The sequence below is a fragment of the Podarcis raffonei genome, chromosome Z, assembly GCF_027172205.1.
Source record: "Podarcis raffonei isolate rPodRaf1 chromosome Z, rPodRaf1.pri, whole genome shotgun sequence".
NCBI classification, from domain to species: Eukaryota; Metazoa; Chordata; class Lepidosauria; order Squamata; family Lacertidae; genus Podarcis; species Podarcis raffonei.
In genome coordinates, this window is record NC_070621.1 from 45741827 (window position 1) to 45751074 (window position 9248).

General features: G+C 42.0%; 1 pseudogene; it reads left to right on the forward strand.

Moving 5' to 3' along the window:
- Positions 1–7818: 7818 nt before the first annotated feature.
- On the forward strand, positions 7819–8171 carry LOC128406627 (enhancer of rudimentary homolog; annotated as a pseudogene).
- Positions 8172–9248: the final 1077 nt, after the last annotated feature.

Genomic DNA, 9248 nt, shown 5'->3' on the forward strand with positions numbered 1-9248 from the left:
AAATTTATATTTTTTACAGTGCACGTGTGTGGTTTTGTGTCAACTACAACTAGATATGTTCTCTTTCTATTTGCTTGTTACATTCCCTTGCTAGTGAGAGAGGTTGGGAACTCAGGGTGTTGTTGGTTGTCTGTGGTTGACTGCAATGGGGTTTGTCTGCATTTGTGGGGGGGGAGGCTTAATGGGTCAGGCAAGCCAGATTAATTCAATATGCTATTGACGGGTTCTTGTTGTTGTCATGTTGGGTTGTGTATGTGATAAAGAGGAGCCACACTGGGGTGAAGGCATCCAAGAACTGTACATACTCAGTCACTTTGCAGTTGTTTTCTGAATGTGTTTACTTGGAAGCAGGTCAAACTGGGACACCTGCAAATTTACTGCAAGAAACCTGGCTTTTAAAAATGTTCTGAACCTCTCTATGGGCACACACTTAATATTTAGCAATTTTTGGAGACTAAACTTGCCCAGCTAGCAGCTCAAGACAGTTTTGACTCCTATGTGCAGTGCGTGTGTGTGAGACCCACATTTGATCTTCAGCTATTTTTTGAGACGAAACATTGGGACTAAACAGCTAACCTCTGCTGCTTTGTCCAACTCTCTACAAGCAAGCGGCAGTTTGAGGAAGATTTGACCACAACGTCCAGAGCAGATAAAAGACCCTCAAGGGCAAACATATATGGCCAATGTGCTTTTCTTAGGACCATATCAGTGAGGCCAAGGGGGGTCTTGTCATCTGGGCAGCCCAGGACCTCCAGACACACTACCCAGGCTTGAGCCACAGGAGAGATAACTTCAGTGCTGCTAACGCAGTAGTTTCACTTGAAACTATCACTACCCCTGCAAGACACACTCCATTGCCTCTGGAGACACAGATTGATGCCAACAATTGTGGTTGTTGTTTCGTTGAAGATGAAATGCAGGTGACAAATGAAAAAATTAAAACCACTCCTTAGAGCTTCAGCTTGCCAGATAGGGAAATGGGGCGTATGGGATGTGATTTGCCCAGGGCTATACAGTGGTATCTTGATTTACAAACTTAATCCATTCCGGAAGTCCATTCTTAAATCAAAGCATTCTTAAACCAAGGTGTGCTTTCCCATTGCAGCGGGGAACTGAATTTATACTCAACAGGAAGCAGGTTTGAATACCCGTGACAGGGTGAACTCCCATTGCTTGGTCCCTGCTCCTGCCAACCTAGCAGTTTAAAAGCACATAAAAGTGCAAGTAGATAAATAGGTACCACTCCAGCAGGAAGGTAAACGGCGTTTCCGTGCACTGCTCTGGTTCACCTGAAGCAGCTTAGTCATGCTGGCCACATGACCCGGAAGCTGTGGGCCGGCTCCCTCCACCAGTAAAGCAAGATGAGCGCCGCAACCCCAGAGTCATCCGCAACTGGACCTAACGGTCAGGGGTCCCTTTACCTTTACCTTTACCACTGTATAGCAAAGCCAAGCAGAAGCTGTATTTCACACAGGGAAACCAAGATATAGGTGGAACTGTGTCCATGTCACCTGAATCCCAATCCAAGTCCCAAGACAGCTCACTTTCCTGCTGGTTCTGCAGAGTTGTCTCCCCCACTTTTAGGAACACCAAGACCAACGGCAACTTTGAAACTGTATGTTACATGTTTATTCAGTACTCTGGAAATGAGAGTGTTGCCCTCTCACCACCAGCTACCTGTGGCTCACTCTGGGACAAGCTGTTAAAAGAGGAGAGTAGAAAAAACCTAACTGCTTGTAAGCTGAAGTGTTTGACTGTACTTTCACACTGTATATACATGGAATTTTTCTTCGGAGGTTGGGTAACGTTCAGATTGTTTGTTATAGGCATTCTTTGAAACTGAAAAAGAAAGCAATTTAAAAATTATTCTACAACAAGAATGGCAATGTATGATATGTTATTATTATTATTATTATTATTATTATTATTATTATTATTAATTTCACAGCATTCATTCATTTAATTTTTTAGTTAATTTCTATCTGAAGGAGCCTGGGGTGGAAAACAGATACCCAATTTAAAAGCAAACCAAATGCACTTCGAAACTCATATTCTAAAAATAATGGCAGTGAAAAACTTCTAAAAGCAATTTCAGCTAGATACATACTTCCTTCCAATGATGTCAGGGTAGCCAGGAACAGAATTCTTCAGGCACAAGATGCCCAGAAATGTTTTCAAATTCACCCTGAAATTTAATAATGATAGAGATAGGTGCACCTCCCCAGGGAGGCCGTTCCACAACTGGGGAGCCACCACTGACAAGGCCCCTGACCCGTCTTTCACCTTGCTAACTTTTCAGCTTGCAATTCCAGAATCTGGAGATCCCCAGGCTTGAATCAGGAAAGCCTGTACTGTCCCCCTGAGTGATGACCTCTATACAGGAACCCAGCAGGGCTTCCTTCTGGATAAATGCAGAGGAATATGCTGTTGGTTGTGCATCTGGAAGTCCCTAATGTGAACCTCTGCTCTGCTATGAATAGCTGCCCTGAGGATTTCAGGATTATTAATAAACAATGTCAGTCCTAAACCCATGAAGCAAAAGAAAAGAAATGCAATTTTCTCCAGCCATTAATGGCTCATCATCATCCTGGGGAAAAGTGACAAGTGGGGTGCCACAGGGTTATGTTCAGGGCCCATTGTTGTTCAACATCTTATAAACAACTTGGACAAAGAAATGGAAGCGATGTTCATCAAATTTGTAGATGACACCAAACAGGAAGAGGTAGCTAATGCTGCAGAAGACAGAATCGGGGTTCAAAATGAATTGAACAGATTGGAGAACTGGGTCCAAGCTAACAAAATTAATTTCAATAGGGACAAAAGTCAGGTTCTGCACTTAGGAAGGAAGAGCCAGATGCACAAATATAAGATGGGGTACACCTGGATTGCCAGAAGTGCATGTGAAAAGGAACTAGGGGTCTTAGTGGAGCTTAATATGTGTCAACAGTATGGTGGTGCAGCAGCAGCAGCAGCAGCACCACCACCAAAAAAAAAGGCTAATTCGATTCTAGGTTGCATCAACAGAGGTATTGTGTCCAGATCAAGGGAAGTAATAGTATGACTCTGTTCTGACCTGCCCAGACCACACCTGGAGTACTGTGTCCAGTTCTGGGCACCACAATTTAAGAAGGATACTGACAAACTGGAAGGTGTGCAGAAGAGAGCAACCAAGATGATCAAGGATCTGGAAACCAAGCCTTATGACAAATGGTTGAAGGGGTTGGGTATGTTTAGTCTGGAAAAAAGGAGATTGAGAAGAGATATGATATCTCAATGATATATCACATGGAAGAGGAGACAAGCTTGTTTTCTTCTGCTCTAGAGGGAAGGACTCGAACCATTGGATTCAAGGTACAAGAAAGGAGATTCTGACTAAACACCAGGAAGAACTTTCTGAGCTATTTGACAGTGAAGCATTCTGCCTTGGGAGGTGGCTCTTTTGCTGTATGCAACCCATCTAAGAAACCCAGGCATGGGTTCCCCATCACCGCCACAAGATAACAAAAAGTAAGAGGAGCAGCAGAGACCATCTGGTTGAAAGCTCCAGCCTAGGTTTTTAATGGTGCAACAGTTTATACCAGGCTGTGTTCTTTCTCTCTCCAAACCCACCCACCCGGTTCAACCACCCCATCCTTCTGTGAAATGAACAGCTGTAATTGAAAAGGAAAGTCTCTTCCCCAGTTTACAGGGAGAGGTGCTGTTAAGAGCTGTAGCCATCTCATTCGCTTCCTATTGCAGGGGCAGGCTTCTATTGTCTGTCTTTTAGAGCTAATTTCTTCCCTGATCAAAAGGCCCACATCACTGAAAAGGTAGTAATGACTATTCATTTGCTTGCAACCTCCATTCTGTGGGCTGCCTCCTGCTTTATTTAGAGAACTGCTTTTCCCCACCACCACCACACTTTTCTCTCTTTTGCTTAAAAAGAAAAGGAGGCAGGAGTTCGTTTATAGCCTCTCTAATGTCAATTAAAGTAGGCTATATTTTAATTATTTCTCCCTTAGAGAACCCTTTTCAGGATCTCAGTTTGCTATGATGTTGGGGGAGGCTCACTTGGGAAACAATACATAATCCACTGTTCCCCACCCACAGTATGTGGACTGACATGTATTGAGAGGGGAATATGTCATGAATGAAGAGAGTTCACTTACAACCCACCGCCAAGTTAGATTTGTACAATTAGCAATTTCTGATTTCACTAATAATAATCAGAAATAATAATAATAATAATAATAATAATAATAATAATAATAATAATGAGGTGAGTCTTTATTGCTAGGAAATATTGTGGGTTGTTCAGTGCAGAAACAAAATAGAAATCGTGGGGGGGGGGTTGAGCTTTCCCATAAAAGGGTTCTTATAAATTGTGGGTGGATAATGTTTTGGAAGGGGGGTTGTTTAGAAGGGGGGAAAGCTGCATGTCTCTTCTTGCTTTATTTTGATCTGGAGAGAAAACAGTAATTTATCATTATGGCAACAATCAAAAGTAAGCGAACCATTTGGAAGGAAAGCAATGTCACAGGAGTGGGGGAAGCAATCACTCGAAATCACTTTGAGTTTTGAGTGCATAGGCACACAAATTGTGTAACAAAAATGGACAGCACAGAAATGAAAGTTGAGTTCCATTTGCACACAAGGAAAATGGCATTGCATTGCATTTACTTCAGATACAAAAATAATAATTAAAAAAACACAAAAACAGGTGACAAGTTTCTTTTATGTACAGTTCCCAAACAAAGGTAATTTCTTTATCCAGAAATGTTCAGTGGCATTTATTTCTATACTAGGCTCTACCTGTAGGTGAACTCAACCGTGCCATGACATTTGGACAAAAGTTCCCTCTGCTTCAGTTTAACATGTTTTTCATTGCCAGTAGCCAAATTAGTTACACCAACAAATAATTGGCCAGTGGGGTGGAGGGAGAGCACTAGGGTTGCCAGATTTCTAAATGGCCCTTGTAGCTATGCCTCTAGCAGCAGTTTAATGGCAAGTAGTAAAAGGCATTGCCGTGCTGTACAAAGTTTTGGCACATTGATTTCTGCAGATGAAACTAGGGCAAGCCTGATAGGTTTTCTTTCTGAACAGTTGGCATTCTAAGGGATGGAGTCTTAATTAGCACTGCCCTGTTTGGCCTGGTTTTCCCCCCCTATTTAATATTTATTTATAAAATTCCTGGACATCTGAGGGAGAAACTAATGAAGGCAGGGACATGTTAACTCAACATTTATTGTAACTCTGTGTGAGTTGTGGTTCTTCAGGGCTATGGAGCATCGCTAGATGACAAATAAAAACTTTGTGGGTGGAGTGATATGGACAATGTTTTCTTTGTGCAAGCTGGAGGGTGCTTTGCAAATAAATAATAAAATTTAATTATTTTTCTGTACAATGTAGAGGGATTTGCTCACACAAACACTTGGGTATATATGTATATAGTCAATTTTTAAAAAAACATCTAAATAAATATAAAGGCTCCCAGATCAGCTTACATACAATCAGTTCAAACAAGACAGTCTCTGCTCATAGACTTACAATCTTAAAAAAGCAACAACACAAAAGGGAAAAGTAACAGGGACAGAAAAAGAAGAAAGCAAACTGAGGCATAGAAAAGCTCAGGGGATAGAGGTGCCTGTTGAAACTAGTCTTTAAACTGAAATGAAAGTATGAAGTATGAAGCTGGAGATTCAATCATAGAATTGCAGAGTAGGAAGGCATGCTGAGGGTCGTCCAGCCCAACTCCTGCAATGCAGGAATCTCAACTAAAGCATCATGACAATTGGCAATCCAGCCTCTGCTTACAAAGTCGTCCACTGCTGAACAGCTCTTGCTGTCAGAAAGTTCTTCCTGAGGTTTAGTCAGAATCTCCTTTTTTGTACCTTGGATCCAATCTTTCATATGACAGTCCTTAAGATATTTGAAGATGGCTATCATATCTCCTCTCAGTGTCCTCTTTGCCAAGCTAAACATACCCAGCTCCTGCAACCGTTCCTCATAAGGCTTGGTTTCCAGACCCTTGATCTTATTGGTTGCTCTCTTCTGCATGCATTCCAGCTTGTCAATATCCTTCTTAAATTGTGGTGCTCAGAACTGGACAGAGTACTCCTGGTGTGGTCTGGCTAAGTCAGAATAGAGTGGTACCCCCCACCCCCATCCATCTTCCCTCTCTCCACCCCCCCCTTTCTCTTTTCTTTCTTTTTTCTTCTCCTCCTAATGCCTCAACAAATGAAACGGATTTGTAAAAATGTTACATGGGGGGGAAAAAAATACGAGGCATTACACTTCTGTAAAACAAGAAAATCCTAAATAAAATATTTTTTAAAAAAAGAATAGAGTGGTACTACTGCTTCCCTTGATCTGGACACTGGACTTTTACTAATGCAGCGTAGAATAGCACTAGCTTTTTCTGCTGTTGCAACATTCAGTTGACTCATGTTAAGTCTGTAGTCTACTCTACAAAGTCCCATCGATCCATTTCACATATGCTAGTGGCAAGCCAGGTGTTGCCATCTTATATTTGTGGAGCTGGTACTTCCTGCCTAAGTGTAGGACGTTACATTTGTCCTTATCAAAATTCATTTTCTTACCTTTTGCCAAATTCTCCAATCTGTTAAGGTCATCTTGAATCCCGATTCTATCTTATTCAGCATTAGCTGCCTCTCCTAGTTTGGTGTCATCTGCAAATTTAATGAACTTCCTCTCAACTCCTTCATCCAAGTTATTTTTAAAGATGTTAAACAATGCTGGGCCCAGGACAGAACCTTGCAGCACCCCACTTGTCACTTTTTCCCAGGATGATGAGAAACCATTAGTGAGCACTGTTTGGGTTCGGTCAATCAGCCAGCTACAAATCCACCTAACAGGCAGCACATACCTAGGCTCCATCGCACCCTTAGCAAGGAGCTATATTGGCACACCCCACCCATCACTTCTAGAGCAGTGGAGGAGTGGTCTCAGAGTGTGCAGAGGGGTAGTTGATGTCAGGGACTGATGATGATGAATAGGAGTGATTGGTTGCAGAGTCTGTGACAGGGAGCAGTTCAGGCTCCGAGACTGGAGGGAGGGGTGTATGTCAAGGGACTGCTGAAGAATCCACAGTCTTTCTCTCCTGCTACGACAAGCTCCCCTTCCCCAAGTCTCCAAGTAATGAGTAATGAGAACAGCAGAACATGGGCTAGAGGTGCGCAAACACAGTTTGAGGCCTGCTTGGGAAACATCCAGGAGAGCAGAAGCCTTTAGAGAGGATGGGAGGTAGGGACCTTCAGTCCTGGCAACTGTTCCATAGGGGCAAGACCTACTGGGAAGTGTTTGTTTCCTTGAATAGTTAACTTCACTGATAATGGAAATCTGTTCCTTTATTGCTGACCTGCATCTGACTCCAGACCTGACAGGCAGGCTCCTAGACACCCCAAAGCAGAGTGGAAAGGTGCAGTTTTTGTCGCCGACCCCCTCCTGGACTGCACCCTTGGAAGGGGTCAACCTCACCAACACCTAAGTATGCCCCTGCTAAAAGGAATCTCTCATTGGTCTGTCTTAGTTTTGTTGTTGCTGCTGCTTCTGTTATTGCTGTTGGATGGATCTAGATGAGTAGCAGAGGATATTTTATTTATTAGTTATCTTTCCTCTTTTTCCCGTGTGTGTGATATAAATATGTATTTCAGGAGACTAATATCACTATCCGTGTTTAGAAGGTTGTATAACCTTCTAGAACAATTATGTTATCCAAGGATGCTAAGGCAGACTTGGGTCATCCTTTCCTTTTATGTTCCCCTCTTAATAAGAAAATCACATGGTGCTTCGTGCCTGAGCCCAACTGAACGAGTCACCATGTCTCACACAATTCCCTTGTTCAACCTACCCAAACAATCAGAAGGCAGGACTTTTGCTGATTATGAGTCAGTGAATGAATGAATGAATGCATGGAAGGAGTCTGTAAAATGTATGAAGAACATGTGAAGAGAATGCATCCCAACAGCCCTTCAATTACGTATGATATTAGCTAGTTATTTGATTTCATTGATGACTTGACTGACCTCAGCTGCCTTGTTTATTGTGTTGATACTCAGACATGCCAGCCATACAATAAAGACGGGATAAAGGAGAAAACCTATGTCCTTCTCCACAGACAAGCTCAGCAAGCAAGCAAATAGACACAGTGGTTAAGGGGGTTTTGAGGGAAGGGTTTTTTGTACAGCGTTCTGTAGTGAAAGTTTTGTATTGTAGACTCCTGTTTATTCTTGTTAGAGTCTATTTGAGTCAAAATCTGTTAGAATTCCAAGGGACTTTCTCAGTTTAAAACTCAAAGAAGAAAGGATATGCCTTCTGCAGGTATTTTAGTTTAATTGTCTTTGCTTAGATAGTTCTACTTTTGTTCCTCACTCTTGGGATTTTTCAGTTCTGCTTTACCACAGTCCCTGTATGTATCCCTCTCTGAGGGGGGGGGGGTTTTCCAATGTTATTTCTTGGAGGCAGCCATGGTGAAGAATTAAATGAATACGAAAGAAAGAAAGAGAATCACTCTCAGGCTGTTTAAGTAAATGAGAAAATAAAGTTTACTCACATTAAAAGTCTTGCCAGGATTTAATGATGAAATTCAGGCAGGCAATAATCCTTAAAAGTTACAGAAGTCCAGTTCAAAATGAGTGAACTCTATGGATGAGAGCTCACAGACAACTTGCTCCACTGCAGGTGGGAGAGGTTAGGGATTAAACCATTGTATTTTTTCTGCCACCAAGTTTGGGGATATGGCATCACAGAGTCTCCTCTCTACAAGTTCTGAAATTCCATGGTGCCATTGCTCATTTGTGACTGTCAAGCAATCATGCATTTGGCTGCAGATCTTCCCACATGTTTGAGTTTGGGATATTATTTTCCCCTCCTAAAAATCTTGAGGACACACCCAAGGTTTCACCTTTGTTGCCCCGCCTCCAGTCCGAGGAACCTTCATGAGGGAGTGGCGGCCATGGGCATTATGTGGATGTATATTTAAATGAGCTTAGGAGTCATGAGAGTGGAGAGTATGTGTGTATGAACTTAACAGTGCTGATTTTTAGTTTTTAGATGCTATTTTGTCAATGTTGCTAATATAGTTTTATAGATTTAAAATGTTGTGTTGATTTGTCGGTTATATAATATGACTTTTGCTTTAATTCTGATTAATAATTTTTTTAGTTGCTGCATAGTTGTTGTTTGTTTATTATTATTATTATTATTAGCCCACCCAACTGGCTGGGTTTCCCTAGCCACTCAGCATACAG